This window comes from Staurois parvus, unplaced genomic scaffold (assembly GCF_062004578.1).
Source record: "Staurois parvus isolate SC_StPar_1 unplaced genomic scaffold, SC_StPar_1.0 ptg000166l, whole genome shotgun sequence".
NCBI lineage: Eukaryota > Metazoa > Chordata > Amphibia > Anura > Ranidae > Staurois > Staurois parvus.
In genome coordinates this window covers 6386473-6402183 of record NW_028317962.1, presented here as the reverse complement: position 1 = coordinate 6402183, position 15711 = coordinate 6386473, and the positions used below count along the sequence as shown (strand labels likewise).

General features: G+C 42.7%; 1 protein-coding gene across 1 annotated transcript in view; it reads left to right on the top strand.

Annotated features, from left to right (window-relative positions):
• The first annotated feature begins 4340 nt into the window (after positions 1-4340).
• Positions 4341-15711, top strand: part of LOC149462811 (tenascin-N-like) — a 101564-nt gene continuing 90193 nt past the window's right edge. The window contains exon 1 of the mRNA XM_089676337.1: positions 4341-4487. The gene's annotated coding sequence lies outside the window, so the exon portion shown is untranslated. The remainder of the gene's footprint in view (positions 4488-15711) is intronic.

Genomic DNA, 15711 nt, shown 5'->3' with positions numbered 1-15711 from the left:
CAGAGGGTCATGCAGCCTCATAGGACAAGAAACAAAAAATCAGAGCATACAGATTCCCCAAATCCTAAATGTCAAGGGACACAAAATAAACGTTCATAAAGTTCAATGTCATATAATGCAAAATAAGTCCATATAGCACTAGGGCAATCTCTTATAGCTGTAGCAGGATCTGTGTGAAGGTAAAGGAAGAAAAAAGCTCCTCTAAGTGCAGTATGTCAAAACATTTATTAGGGAACTATGTAAAAGCACTCACATGGTGAAAAAGGTAAGAAAGCTCAGGTAAGTAAGGTAATGGCCGAGTCCTCGCTGCAATAGCCGAGTCCGCGCTAAGGGAGACTGTGGATGTCACAAGAAGCCAGCCAGCACGTGAAGTCACTGAAGATGGCATCTAGAGTGCACCTTGGAGCGCAAGCATCAGCGTGATGACGTGGGAGATACCAGCATGCAAAGCAACTTTACTTACCTGAGCTTTCTTACCTTTTTCACCATGTGAGTGCTTTTACATTGTTCCCTAATAAATGTTTTGACATACTGCACTTAGAGGCGCTTTTTTCTTCCTCTAGCCTTATAGGACAGTCAGAGGAGAATGAAAACTACTCCTACAAGATTAACCAGTGCTTAGCTGGACACTGATAGAAGTCACATGACTGCTATATATTGCTGATAAGAAAAGGTATTTTTCAGTTTATATTTACTAAAATTATTGCATTTCCATGTTCTGTGTACTATGGGAGACACAATATGGTGAATGCTGGGTCCTGGGTTTAGTAACACTTTATTTGAACTGTTGCCATAGACTAATTCAATAAAATGGAGTTGGACAGAGCTTGAGCCTGCTCCTTAGTGAGTAAAGTGGTTTCCTGTTACCAATGGTGATGTAAAGTGAGATAGCACCCCACCGTTACGCTGACTGCTAGACTGGTGCATCTCATGAAGAAACACACAGTGGAATGTAGGATCCTGGTGAAACAACTCCAGTGCAACTCTGGTTGGGTTGGGGAAGGTGGTGGAAAGGGCCAAAGTTTCCTCCTCTAGTCGGTAAAGAGCTGACCTTCTCTAAGCAATGCACAGCAAGTGACCTGGGCCCCCATGATGCATGGGCCTCAGCTGATTGGCAGACTGTTAGAGCCTTATCCTACAACCACCAAGGAGATGCCTTACACAAGAAGTGTCCCTAGCCAGAGGAAAATCTTTGCTAAGGGTGACCAGGAATATAGTTGTGAGTGTCATCCTTGACACAATTATACATCTTGAAGAATTAATCTCAACCCCAACTGTATGTTATCAGAAAGAAGCTCCTCCATGCACATTTGTACGATTGATATTTATGTATGATTGTTCATTTGATTTAGGTTTCTTTTGGATAATATTCACTAATCAGATATTGCTGCATAGGGGAGATTGGAGATGTGGATTTAATTATTAACCAGCCCAGCACTGATTGGTTTTATAATGAGTGTTTAGGACCCACCATATGTGCACATGTATAGTAGAAAGGGAGTTCTATGTGGGCTGTGGACTATGTGTGGCTAGTGTGTTAGGCCTGAGTCTTTGGTTTAGGTGGGCCCTGGTGAACAGCACATGGGTAACATTTTGGGGCCCACCTACATCTGTCTCAGCCTAGTGCTGGTATATTGTATAACCAATCCAGTGTAGGTCTTATGAAATAAACAATAAGAATTTGAACAAATTAGTATTGTCTTTGAAATTCCTATTGTATTTTGAAGAACTGCAACACCAGAGCCAAATATACCTGAACTGATATACTCCCTCTTGCACACAGAAATGTAAGCAGTGTGGAGAACTGAGATGGAATTAAACTTTGCAGTTTTTGTAATGGGTGCCCACTAAGTATTAGTAGCCATAATATGTTAGAATGCACCAGATATTAGCACATTATGGCAGACTTTGATGTCAAATGATCCCCTTTAGCACTGCGGTTTGGGCGCTCCCTCTGGGTCATGACGCTTCATATTACTTCCAGGTTAAGATTCTTTGGCCATGATGACGTCAGTCCAGCGGTTGCACATGGGAATCACACCATCAAGGCACAGAGCTGTGTCATAATTGTATGCTGAGCTGCAGATGCATGGCTCAGTGTACGTTAACAATAACAGGCAGAGAAAGCATTTTTGGCAGAAGAAACCTGTTTTTGAGTTAAATTCTGCTTTAACAAATGTCCCTATACCATTACTATGCAGATAAAACCTCTTTCTGTTCCACCTCTGCCATTTTTTATTTCAAAGTGACATAGAACTGGCACAGAGTTCACTTCTAATTAACAAAGGGATAGAAAACTGCTGCAGATCCCTGTCAGGCAGGACCTGGCATATAGGATGTGAACTGTCAGCTGACAGCTCACATCCCTTGCTTGTGCAGTGATTACAATACACAAGCAGAGCCTGCAGGGTTAACAATTCTCTACTTCTCTTTTCGCCTGCGCTCAGCTACGCAGGGAGGAGAAGGATATCAGAGCATGAAACTGCAGCTGAACTGGTCTGTGCTGTGTCTGTCACAGACACAGACCAGACCAGCGAGCAGATCACTTATACCTGAAAACGTGGTGCATTGTTATGACGTATCACACTCTTTATCTTTTTTTTTAAGTTATTGCAAATTCAAACAATGACATTTCATTTACTTCTGCACTGGGCTGCGGTGTGAACAAGCCCTAACATGTTGAACATTTTATGAGATTTTAGCAATTGGAATATTATATACTTAATGGGATAATGCTGACCTTCAATGTATCCCCCACCCCTTAAATGTAGCCCATGTTAATTAATACTTACCTTCCTCTTTCATCCAACATTTTACTTTGCCACGGTCCCATTTGGCTCCTCTTTATAGTGCTCATGCGCATTGAGGCCCCATGCATTCGTATGGGTAGACTGTGCTCGTGGTGGCCACCAGTGGAGGAAGGTTCTCTGCATTGAGGAGGAAAGCACATGTTATTCTAGGTGTGCAATTTAAAAAAAAAATTATCTTCAGTTGTCCTTTACAGCCCATTCATACATAACCGTCTTTCTCAACCTTTTCGACACAGAGGAACCCTTGAAATAACCGTTGTTTTTTTCCTGCTAAAAACCACAACTCGTGATACATTAGTGTGATGGTCAGTGGAAAGAATGCTCCTTACACTTGTGGACATTGTGAAGAATTATTCCCTTACAGATAGCTAAAAAGACCAATGGTGTTAGTGGGAACTTATCTGACTGGCAGAAATTGCTCATTGCTCAAGGAACCCCTACCAACCCCTGGTTTCATGGAACCCTGGTTGAGAAACCCTGATGTGTACGGTGACATTTTTCTGCACCTGATTAACATCAGTCACTGCAAGGGCACATAGAAAACAAGTGTTGTCTATGAGACTTCTTCACACTACAACACTACCTTCAGGTTGGTTGCAGTGCATTTTACCTCAATGTATCAGAGCTCACTAGAAGTCACCGTCCATTTTCACCCTGCAGTTCTGCCAAGGTGCCTAGGAACAGATGAAATGTTACCTTCAATAAGGTTGCAATACAAAAAAAAAAAGGTCAATACTATAGTGTCTTAGCATGTGGGTAAAGCGACCTATAGATTATGCAATTTTCTTTTCTTTCATCATAGGTGGCAGGAAAGAAAGTTGCTCGATTTCCCCATCAACACAGTCAGTGTTGGGGAAAATCCTCCTACAGCGCTATTGTGTTCTGCTGGTGGGAAGTCTTCTCCACCAGCAGAACACAATGATCACTGCTGGCGGCTATAACCGCTGGCAGTGGTTGCATGAAAAAGATCCAACAGGCTAGCCGATTGATGGATCGACTTCAGTACAACCAACCTGCCCATACATAGATCGAATCTCGACTGGTCCCTGCTAATCTGGCCGAGAATCAATGCATCTTATGGCCGTCTTTAGTGTGAATGAGCCTTTAAAAAAAAAAATGTAATTGCTGACAATATCTTCAAATTGAATAACGTCAGGCCTCCTAACACTCTTGTCTTTAATTGCATTGAAACTGTACTGTCTCCCTTCAGAGCTGCGCAAACTGTTGGCACTATATAAATCCTGTATAGAAATAAAAAAAAATGAATAGTGCAAAGCTAATATGAAAAGTAACTTTTATGGTTTCAAATGACATGACAAGGACCCTCTAGCTATGACAGGCCTAGCGTATGATATTTTACATTTCTCTACGTCAGACAGTGAAATACGGGACAGCATTTGGTCAGGGTGCTTTCCTGGAAATTTTGTGAGCTGCTGAGAGATGGGATGAAGGAAGTCTTTAAATAGGCAGATGTGATTTACAGAAGTCTTAAGAGAAGAATTAAATGCAGAAAGGGGATGGGCAAAGGATAAGGGGATTACAGGGGTCTCAGACACTTAAACTCTGAGAAGAGAGCAACACCCCTGCCTTGACGATTGGTCCTTTCTAGTAGGTTTGAAGAACTATTAAACATCTCATAGAGCTAGGAGTCAGCAGAGTCCAGGTCATCTGACTGGGGTAGGTGTTCACTCATCTGTGGTACCCAACGCAGTGCCAGGCAGAATGAATTGAAGCTGTGAGCTAGCAATCTATTTCAAACATCAAAGCAGTATAGGAAATGTAACACATTCTCTTGTAGCTTGCGAGTCAGGTTTAAATATATATATTAGCTGCACCATTATTTCATGATGTGTTTTACAGACAGTTAAATAATTAATGCACTGAAGTCTATTTATCTGTAATATCACTTTTATTGTTAAATGCTATTTTTTCCTTGTACTGTGACAGCTTAATTTTTGTTATGAGATGTGCTTGTTCCCATAAAATGTATTGGGAATATGGTTAACATTACTAAACCTATCCATTGAGAAGTGAAAAGTTTTATTATATAGTATTTAAGTAGATGCTTGACAGTTTAAGTGTATGGCTTGATTTAATTCCATTATATGATACATTTATTATGACAGTGTGATTTTCCATTAGACTTTTTGTATTGTCCTGCTGCATTATTGTGTTACGCTAGGATGTAGGGATGGCAGTTCATGTGCCAATTGTATTTGCATGATAGCAGGATGATGCAAGACTCCATGTTTACAGCTTACAGTACATGATAGGTGCTCATACCCTATATATATATATATTTCAAATTTTTTTTTTTAAATAAAATTATCTTGTTCTATAAAAAAAAAACCCAGCTCTCTTGGTTTATATACATCTGATCTGATGATGTGAAGTTGAAATTGTAGATGTGGTTGTACAATGACGGGTGGAATCTACAATTATATGTGTGGTCACATGACAGCTCCCCTCGTCTCCAATACAATTTAGGGGTTTGGCTTGAGCACTAGACATCCAGATCCTTTAGACAGGTTAACAAAGGAATTCTGTATGAATAATCCTGTAATAGTCCAGCCAATTGACACAGTTAAATTGCACAGCCAGATCTGATTATGTTTGGGCGCCTTTAGATTGACTTTACCTTACTAGGTGTTGTAGAACTACAAGTGCCAGCAGGATTTACAAAGGATCTGGGAATGATTAAGATCTGATAATGTGAAGTTGAAATTGTAGATGTAGTTGTACAATGACGGATGGGATCTACAAGTATATGTGGTCACATGACAACTCTTCTCGACTCCAATACAATCTAGGGGTTTGGCTTCAGCACTAGGCATCCAGATCCTTTAGACAGGTTAACAAAGGAATTCTGTATGAATAATTCTGTTATGGTCCAGCCAATTGACACAGCTAAATTGCACAGCCAGATCTGATTATTGTACAGCCAGATCTGATTATTGTACAGCCAGATCTGATTATTGTAAAGCCAGATCTGATTACGTTTGGGTGCCTTTAGATTGACTTTACTAGGTGTTGTAGAACTACAAGTGCCAGCATGATTTACAAAGGATCTGGGAATGATTAAGACTGGTCATAGATGAGTCATTTTTTACATCAATCAGAGGGCTGATCACAAAAAAACCCCAAAAGGATTCCCCCATCCATACAAACAGGTGGATGGAAGAATCCTCCACTCTGTACTATTGTATTCTGACAGTGGGACTCCTCCTATGTCAGAATACACTGATCAGCATCCAGAGCCTATTGGCTGCAGCCACCGATAGACAAAAGATATCCAATGTTCCTGTTTAACAGAAGTTGATTGTTAGATTGACTGCTGAAGAGTGGAAATGACCATTCATCAAAATAGGAGCTTGCGGAGCAATTCATTAATAATGTCACTCCAAATGCATCAAGCAGACGTATGATTTTCAAAAGAAAAGGGACAAAAGTGTGGCCAAACATGCAAAGGGCAAAGCTCAAAGAAGTGCAGGAGATACTTTACAATGTTTGTCATACATAGGGCAGCCCCATTGTCTGTGCTTTGATCGGTGCAACAGACCACCACACAGATGAACAGTATACTCGAGGATGTACGTGGAGATCCATGCAGGTCCATGTAGCTGGCTGCCTGTCATTCATGTAAAAGGCTGCCTGCACAGAACACTTGTGCATCCTGTGTGGGTGAAGACTGCCCCTTCACACAGGTATACAGATTGGTACACCCAGGGCTTTTATTTATTTGCAGCGGGAACGCAGGGGAATGCAGTCCCAGCACCTCCAGCACTGAATGTATGTAATGGCATGGGGTGCTGGGGTATGATGGAGGATCTATTGTTGCTGGATGCTGGGGGATCCATTGTCACTGAAGGGGATCTATTGTTGGTGTGGGGATCTACTGTTGAGGGAGAGGTCTATTGTCTGTTGTTGCTGGCTGCTGGAAAGTATTTTTTTTTATTTAAAGACATTTCTGATGCATTTTTCATGCATTTTATATGCATTCCTGTTGAAGTCTATGGAGCCAAAATACACTGAAAGGAGCACCTGTGCCTTATCCCAAGCCTTGCAGAAGCAAGTAGCGTAGTTGTGAACAGGCCCCATAGACAATAATGGGATTTCTTTTGTCGTACATTGTTGCCGCCAAATCACAGGTGTTAACAAGGATTAATGCACATCAGTAAGGCTCGGTTCACACCTATGCAGTTTGTGTTTGATCCGTTTCTGCGGTACACTTTGAGTTTGTGCACATGCGTTTTTGACATGTTTTGCATTTTTTTAACTTGTTGCAGTGTCACCATTGAAGTCTATAGAACCAAAAACGCAACGTTCAGTGTTTAAAAAAGTCCCTGACACTTTCCAAAAAACGCACCGGGTGAAAACGCGGAGATGTGGACCCATCCCATAGGAAATCATGTTAAATGCACTGCTGTGCGTTTCTGCAATACGCAGAAAACAGCGGAAAACGCATAGGTGTAAACCTAGACTAACATATTCTGCATACATTTTCTGCGAGAACCCATCCTTATCTACAAATTCCCCAACCTTTGTCAGCCCAGACTCAGACACGCCTGACTTTTCAACACACAATAACTCATACATGTTTATTCTCGGGCAGCGTGTTGACGTCTGGGACATCTACTAGAAATGCATTTGCATGTAGTATAAAGAATACACCTGTCAGATGAGCCTATGGGTATGACAAAAGAGAAGGCATGTATTTTTGGTCCTGAGCATTTCTCATGGTAATAGATTAATAGTATAGGTAAACCTTTTCTAGGCTTTCCCCCCCTTTATTTTCACCTGATGATCTGCCCAGTAAGTCTGTTATTTTTCAATTTCCTTTAAAGTATAACTAAAGGCGAAACTAGTTTTTGTTTCATATTGAAAGGAAAGGAATTACAGCACCTGTCAGGTTTTCATTGCTGTCTGTGCCGCTGTTAGGAACATTTACTCCTCTGCTTGTTCTCTTTACTGTTACGGAAAGGGAAAGAAAATCCTAAATTTTGGGTTATCACCAGGACAGGAAGATGGGAAATCTTCCAATGGGGACACTAGTTCTGGTGACAACATGGGATTCCCTCATATTGTAGGGATTTCCTCTCATTTCCTATTTTGGCTAAGGGATAGAAAGTGAATGTAAATCTCCCTAATGGGGCACAGATGGTAAAGAGGAAACAGACAGAGCCGGGACAGCACTGGAATGGTGACATGGAGCCAAGTAAGTATTTAGGGATGGGGGTCGGTAGAACAGGTAGCGGGGCTTTTTTACTTTAATACAATGGGTACATTTGGGTAAAAAAAGTTTTACTTTAAAAGCACTTTAAAATTTTACTAAACCCACAACAGTAAAATCAGTCTGTATATGCAGTAAAGCAGGCTTGTTATACTCACTGTGGAACCTAAAGAGTTAATCCAGAGCCTTGGAGGCAAGCCGCAAATGCTCAGTTTAGTGTGTACTGCTAGAGAGCTTTTTTTTTTTCTTGGGAGAGTGCATATGATCCGCACAGGGCCAACCAGCACTGTCCAGACAGAAGGTCAGTGGTTATGTAGCCTCATCAGGGGAGAATGAAAACCCCTCTTACAGGCTTTAACCAGTGTTCTGCTGGACACTGATAGAAGTCACAAGACTGCTATATACTGCTGATGAGAAAATGTATTTAGCAGTTTATATTTACTAAAATAATTGCATTTCCATGCTCTGTGTACTGTGGGAGATCAGATATAGTGAATGCTATGGGTTTAGTAACCCTTTAGGTATAAAAATAAAATGAATGCAGCCACCACATTGTGGGATTGTTATGGTGCATTTTTGTTTTAGGGTTTTAAGGGTATGCAAAACAAACATTTCATATTACTGATATGTGCCTGTCAGGGGCGGACTGACAACTCATGGGGCCCCGGGCAATAGGGGATCATGGAGCCCCTGTGTCCTTGCCCAAACTCAAAAAAGCCTATGAAAAAGGTACCAGGGGCATCTCATGGGGCCCCCTACTGACCCCGGGGCCTCAGGCAGTGCCCGTGTTTCCAAATGGTCAGTCCGCCCCTGGTGCCTGCTGTACCATGTACTTGTATGAAAAAGTATCTTGTTTGTATTGCTTCCTTTGTGCGAAATCCCTGGTGATCTTGCCAATCCCTCTGCTTTCCTATTAAAAACTGACCACACTAGGCATGAAAGCACAGCAAGGTCAGTTCTCTAGCTGTGCTTCGTACTCAGGCTGCTCTCCTCCAATGATCAGACTTCTATTCACATGTCCCCCTTGCATGGCCATTCACTGAGAGGTTGAGTGTACTGCTGTTTCTCCTCCCCAGCTATCTGTTCTCAGCTGCACAAGGAGCTTAGAGGGAGTGCAATAACTTAAATAACAGGGAAAAATGTTATTTATATTGTTTTTTATATCTATACGCAAATGTTTTGCCTTTTATTTCTGTTTTATACTGAATGGGTTGTTTTACAAGGTGAGGGTTTACACACACTTTTATTTCTATCTAGCTCCTTGTGGGTCATGCATGACCCATCGGCTAACATTGTCAGCTGACAGCCCATCATTCTTTTTGGCAGTACAAACATTGAAGTTGTCAGCTGACAGTCCATCATTCTTTTTGGCAGTACAAAAAAAATTACAGACAGCAATTGGTCTCTTGGCAGACACCCATGTACTTTGATCATTACCTGAAACCAACTGTCAGCGGGTCTTCATTGCAGTTCTCTCCGCGTCTCTCATGCGTCCCCCCGCCTCCTTCAACATCTGTTTTCACCCTCTAGGAGAGTGTCTACATCTGTCTCATTTTAATATCCACACATTTACCACAACACAGTAAATCACATCTGTTTACCAAAATTAGGTGACAACAAACAAATATTTTACTAAGTGTGATTCCTTTGATTACTCTTCACAGCGGGGTGCAGCTGCCACATGTCTATCAGTGCTGAAAATAAACCAACAATGGCGCTCAGAATTCCTCGGCTCCGGCTGAAAGTTTGAAAAACGTTGCTTTATATAATAATAGTAGCAATGACATAAATAAAGCGTCATTCTGCGCAGTTTTATGTCTGTATTGTTCATTTTCTGCATTCTCCGCGTAGGCAGTGTTTATTCCAACTCTCTATACATATTTTGGTCAAATGTTCGGGAATAATAGATTTCGCTGGTTCACAATAAGGTCAAAAGTGGACAACAGATAATAATTGTGTAATATTTTTGATCAATGTAGTTAAAAATGTAAATTAGCTTGGACTTCATTCACATATCGCTTAGCGGGAAAACGGTTTTGCACATAGTTTTCCACTTGTCGCACATAGGGCAGCCCAGTTACTTGAATGGGCTGCCCTATGCACCATTTTTCGTATGGAAGAAGCTCAGGGGCCAAATATTGGCCCTGATTCAGGAGTGATTTTACACACTTGTTTTGTCACGTGACAATCATGCCAAAATTGCACCTTGTTTGGGCTGACATGCACTCAAACATGTGTTACTTGTTGTGCCGCAATTTGGAATTGTGAGTAAAGTTGTGCCGATCCTGCCTGTGATTCTTTAAAGCAGGGATGTCAAACTGGCGGCCCTTTAGCTGTTGTGAAACTACAAGTCCCATCATGCTTCGGCCTTTGGGAGTCATGCTTGTAACTGTCAATCTTGCAATGACTCATGGGACTTGTAGTTTGGCAACAGCTGGAGGGCAGCCAGTTTGACACCCATGCTTTAAAGCATTACTAAACCCACAACAGTTAACTCAGTCTGTATATGTAGTAAAGCATGCTTGTTATACTCACTGTGGAACGTAAGGGGTCCTCTTTATTGTGTAAAAAGGGTGTCTAATCCTGTCTTCTCTGATCCTCTCCTTCTTCCACAGTCCCCAATCCATTTGCTGATAAAACATATGCTCAGTTTGGTGTGTATTGCTAGAGAGTTTTTTTCTTTTTCTTGGGAGGGTGCATGTGATCAGCACAGTACCAATCAGCACTGTCCAGACAGAGGTCAGGGGTCTCATAGGGAGAGGAGAATGAAAACTCGTCCTACAAGCTTTAAACAGTGCTCAGCTGGACACTGATAGAAGTCACAAACAGGGGCGGACTGACAACTCATGGGGCCCACGGGCAATAGGGGATCATGGGTCCCCTGTGTCCTTGCCCAAACTCAAAAAAGCCTATGAAAAAGGTACTAGGGGCATCTCATGGGGCCCCCTACTGACCCCGGGCCCTCGGGCAGTGCCTGATTTTCCAAATGGTCAGTCTGCCCCTGGTCACAAGACTGCTATATACTGCTGATGAGAAAAGGTATTTAGCGGTTTGTATTTACTAAAATAATTGCATTCTCATGTTCTGTGTACTGTGGGAGACCAGATATAGTGAATGCAGGGTCCTGGGTTTAGTAAGACTTTAACACCCAAGTGTGAACATGGCCTTATATACCTTTAAAGTGTATCTAAACCCAAAAAAGTAATATATTGCAGCTTACCAGTTCTTGGATGAGTTCTGTTATTCTTCAGGCTTTTTGTCGTGAATTTTTACCTGGTGATTCTCCCAGTAACTCACTTCCTGTCTTAGGGTGACAACGCTGGCTTACTGTATTTATAGGCAAGCAGTGTTGTCACCCTGAGCTGCTCTACTGTTTTGGATTTCAAACACACACCTTTCCTTAGCTCCATTACATAATGGGGTGTTATTTTGTAGTTCACAGAAGATAGCTGGGAAGGCTGACTATATTGTTCAAGATATCAGTTTAGATCTCAGGAAGTGAAAATGGAGTTTGATTTGTGGAAAGATCAACACATAGTTTCTGTACTCACTATAAGTGCTCATTTATGCATGCAGCAAAAGCAGGCAGTGGAGTCAGTTTTATAGCAGACCGACCCATCTAAACACAGAAATGCAGCCACTCAGGGCTGTACACATGCATCACAGCTGCATCAAATATGAAATGTTATGCCACATTCAACAGGCAGTACCACCACCAAATATAACCTATTCAAGTGAATGTAGACTTGACGCAACAGGCCCTGTAATCATGTGCAAGGATCGTGGTTGTGGTACAGTGCGTCAGAATTTTGAGGGTCAAAAGAACCAGTAAGGAGGTGACATATTGTCTTCTTACCACCTGTCAAATGCCTTCTGAAAAGTGATCCACTGCAGATTACTTGCCAGAGGGGTGACATTAAAAGCTGCATGTATGAACGACCCCTAAATGTTCTTAGCTTGAAAAATGAAAAACGAATACAGCCACTGCATCTGATGCATGGCAAGCTGTAATATGTAACATTTCTATTACTTTTGTACAACTCTGCATCCTTTAGCCCTGGTTCACACTGATGCGGTGCGGAACTCGCAGTGTTTTCTGTGTGAATTCCGCACCACATCAGAATCGCACCCCGTTCATGCAAACCGCTGCAGGTGTGTATGTTAAGTTAACAACACCCCGAACGCGGTCCTCAAAACGCAGTGTGATGTGCGGAATCGGATCACATAGGTGTGAATACCCATGCGATCCGATTCTAGTGTGGACCGAAAAAAGGGTCCTGCACCATTTTGATGCGGATGAGGTGCGATTAGAGCCATACAAAATGTATGGCACCAATCACACCGCACACAAATCGCATGTGATTTGCACAGGAATGCAGTGCGGTTCCTGTGCGAATCACATGCGATATACCACACTGTATATATGTGAACCCAGGCTGAAGAACCGTACACACCATATCTTTGTGTAGATCAACACGCGTTCAATGCAAGGGCACATAAAAAAAACAACAGTATTTCTGTGTGCCCTGTTGTCACCATAATACAGCGTTGAGGTGCGTTGCAGTACTATGCATAAAGATGCAGCATGTCTACATTTTTAAGAAAGCAATGCACGGCATTGGATGTCACTGCAGTATGTCACAATATGTTGAAATGCAGAGAGTTGAATGAAGTGCCATGTTGTTAAATTAAATGACACTTAAAAAAAAGAGTAAAGAATACTATGCATTGTAACAATGCGTCCATCGTAACTCACCGCCCTTACACAATACACACTAAGGTGCTCCTTATACCCTGCAGGCTGGTGTAAAGAAGCTCTAAGTGAAAGTCTAAACAAAATCTTTTTTTTTTTAGTTTTGGACAGAATGGGGTTAGAAGTTTGAAATTTTGTTTCCTGTCTGTGACTATAGAGTATTATACTCTCACCTCTTCAGAGGCCCATGTCTCCAGTGGCCCATTCTGACCTTCATCAGAATCTTCAGCATTTGGCAGTTCATGTAGTGTGGGATGCCTGTGTTCTGTGCTGTTCTTCTCATAATTGTTATTTAACTGTGCATTGTATCACCAATTCTTATTTCACCATGTTTGTTTCTATGTCTTGATCTGTTGCTGCCATCTGCTGGCCAGAATTTGCATGCTGCATGCCTCTGTTCTTGCTAGTAAAGTTTTTTCTCTGCTGGGCGTGGTTTTAGGCAAGCCTTGGTTCTGGCCACTTCCTGCAGCCATTTTATGTGCTTTATAGCTGTGTGACAGGACATTCAATACCCTGGGCTTGTGAAGGCATCAGTTTTTGACCAGCAGTTAGCCTCAGGAAAGCTATCACAGGACAGCATCAATACCTCTACTACATTACAGTATTGTATCACTGCTTGTCGCTGTATTTGGACCAAATAAACCCACGCTGATTTCATTCCCGTGTATATGTTTGGATCCGTCTAACCTGAGCATCTGCCGGACCAGTCTGCTCCACTGCTTGGATACGAAGGTAGGAAGTTACACAGCCATTATCAGTTATACCTTCATTTGCCTTCATGTGGGGACAGAACATGTTCCTCGCCACATGATGTGGCTCCATCCTTCAAACCCTACATCACTGCTGTGTCCTGTACTGACATTCTGTAGGGATCAGCATGTTGGGTAGGGGTAGTGTGGTGTGGCAGGCAGTCCCCTTTTGCAATAAATGATGCATTATAAAAGAAGTTCAGCAGTACAACCCTACTGGTGGGAAGGCTTACCCATCCAGTACCACTTATGACAGTGCAACAGAGAGACAGAGGTTTGAAGGCTCAAGGATGCCAAAAGAATCTGCCACGAAGAGCGGAGTGCTGCCTGGCCAGTCTGACCCAAAGTGGAAGCTTCTTGAGAAGGTAGATGTAGTCCCTGCTCTCTCCCTACTCCACTGGAACCTTTTCCTATTGCTAGCACTGTCCCTGGCAGATGAGGATCCTGTCCCGACACTTGCCACGTCAGAGTCTTAAAGGAGGAGTAGGGTCAAAGCTTTTTTGGCTATACTTCTATGGATTACAGGAGTGCAGCTCATTCTGCAACGCTGTGACCTATTTTCAGCTGACAGTGGGCTAAAGCCAGCTGTGGGCTGATGTCACAAGGTCAGTCTAGGCTCTGAAAAGATTCTGACCATTTGGTCGAGATCCACCCGGAAACCTGGACCGGCTCCTGGCTCAGCCTCACAGCGATCAAGAGCCTGAGCTAGCCCCTCCCTCACCCTCCACAGCCCAGCGCAGAGGAGAGTGCTGGAGACTGACAGTCATGGCTCTCTTCTCAGAGTGGAGGGGAGAACTGAGCGATCAGCAGTGTTTGATCGCTCGGGTTCTCAGTGCAGAGCCAGCTCGGGACAAATGCAGCATCGATCACCTAGGTGAGCATAAATGTTTATGTTTTTACAAGTCCATATTTCTCTTTTAAATAGACTCTGCCTGACCCAAGATGGCCACCAGAGTCAAATAAGACATGAGCATCTAATCGAATCACTGTCCCGTGTGACTGAGGAAACCATAGAGAAACCCAGATTTTCTAAACTTCCTCTCCAACCTGCATTGCTGCTGTGGTTGAGCGCCACCTACAGTGTAGACTACAGACTGCACCAGCTTACAAGTGGATTGAACCCCAATTAGGAACACAGACATCCAACACTCCTGGAAATGCAACACAGGGATCCAAGACGTCTGGAAGTATCAAATGCTGAAGATTATGATGAAGGCTGCTTCACTGGAACAGAGGAAAAGAAGATAACATGAGCCACCTTAGAGGTGACTGTAATAGCTCTTATATAGTTACACAGTTAGTCTGGCTGAAAAAAGACAAAATCCATTCAGTTCAACCATTAAAAAAAAAAAAAAAAAAAAGTTATAATCCTATACCCACAGTTGGTCCAGAGGAAGGCAAAAAACCCAGCAAAGCATGAAGCATTTGCTCCTGCAGGGGAAAAAATTCCTTCCTGATCCCCCAAGAGGAAATCGGATATTCCCTGGATCAACTTTACCTATAAATGTTAATATCCAGTTATATTCTGTGTATCCAAGAAAGAATCCAGGCCTTTTTTAAAGCAATCCACTGAGCTGGCCAGAACCAACTCTTGAGGGAGTCTATTCCATATTTTCACAGCTCTCACTGTGAAGAAACCTTTTCATGTTTAGAGATTAAGTATCTTTTCCTCCAGACGTAAAGAGTGCCCCCTTGTCCTCTGTGATGACCTCAGGGTGAATAACTCCACACCGAGTTCACTATATGAACCACTGATGTATTATACATGGTGAGCATATCCCCCTTAATCTCCTCTTATCAAGAGAGAATACATTCAGTTGCAGGAAACCTCCAATGGGACATGAAAGGGTTACTTTGCAAAAAAATCAGCAGAGACAGCTTAAATATACAGTATGTACTGTATCTTCATGGGTTGACATTGAGGAATGACTTGCATTCCTGCCAAAAGGGTCATTGAGAACGCCAGTAAAGTAGTGACCAGGGGCGACCTGACCATTCGAACACTCGGGCACTGCCCGAGGGCCGGGGTCAGTAGGGGACCCCATGAGATGCCCCTGGTACCTTTCATAGGCTTTTTTAGGTGTGGTTTGAGTGTGGGAATGGACACAGGGGCCCCATGATCCCCTATTGCCCGGGGGCCCCATGAGTTGTTAGTCCGCCCCTGGTAGT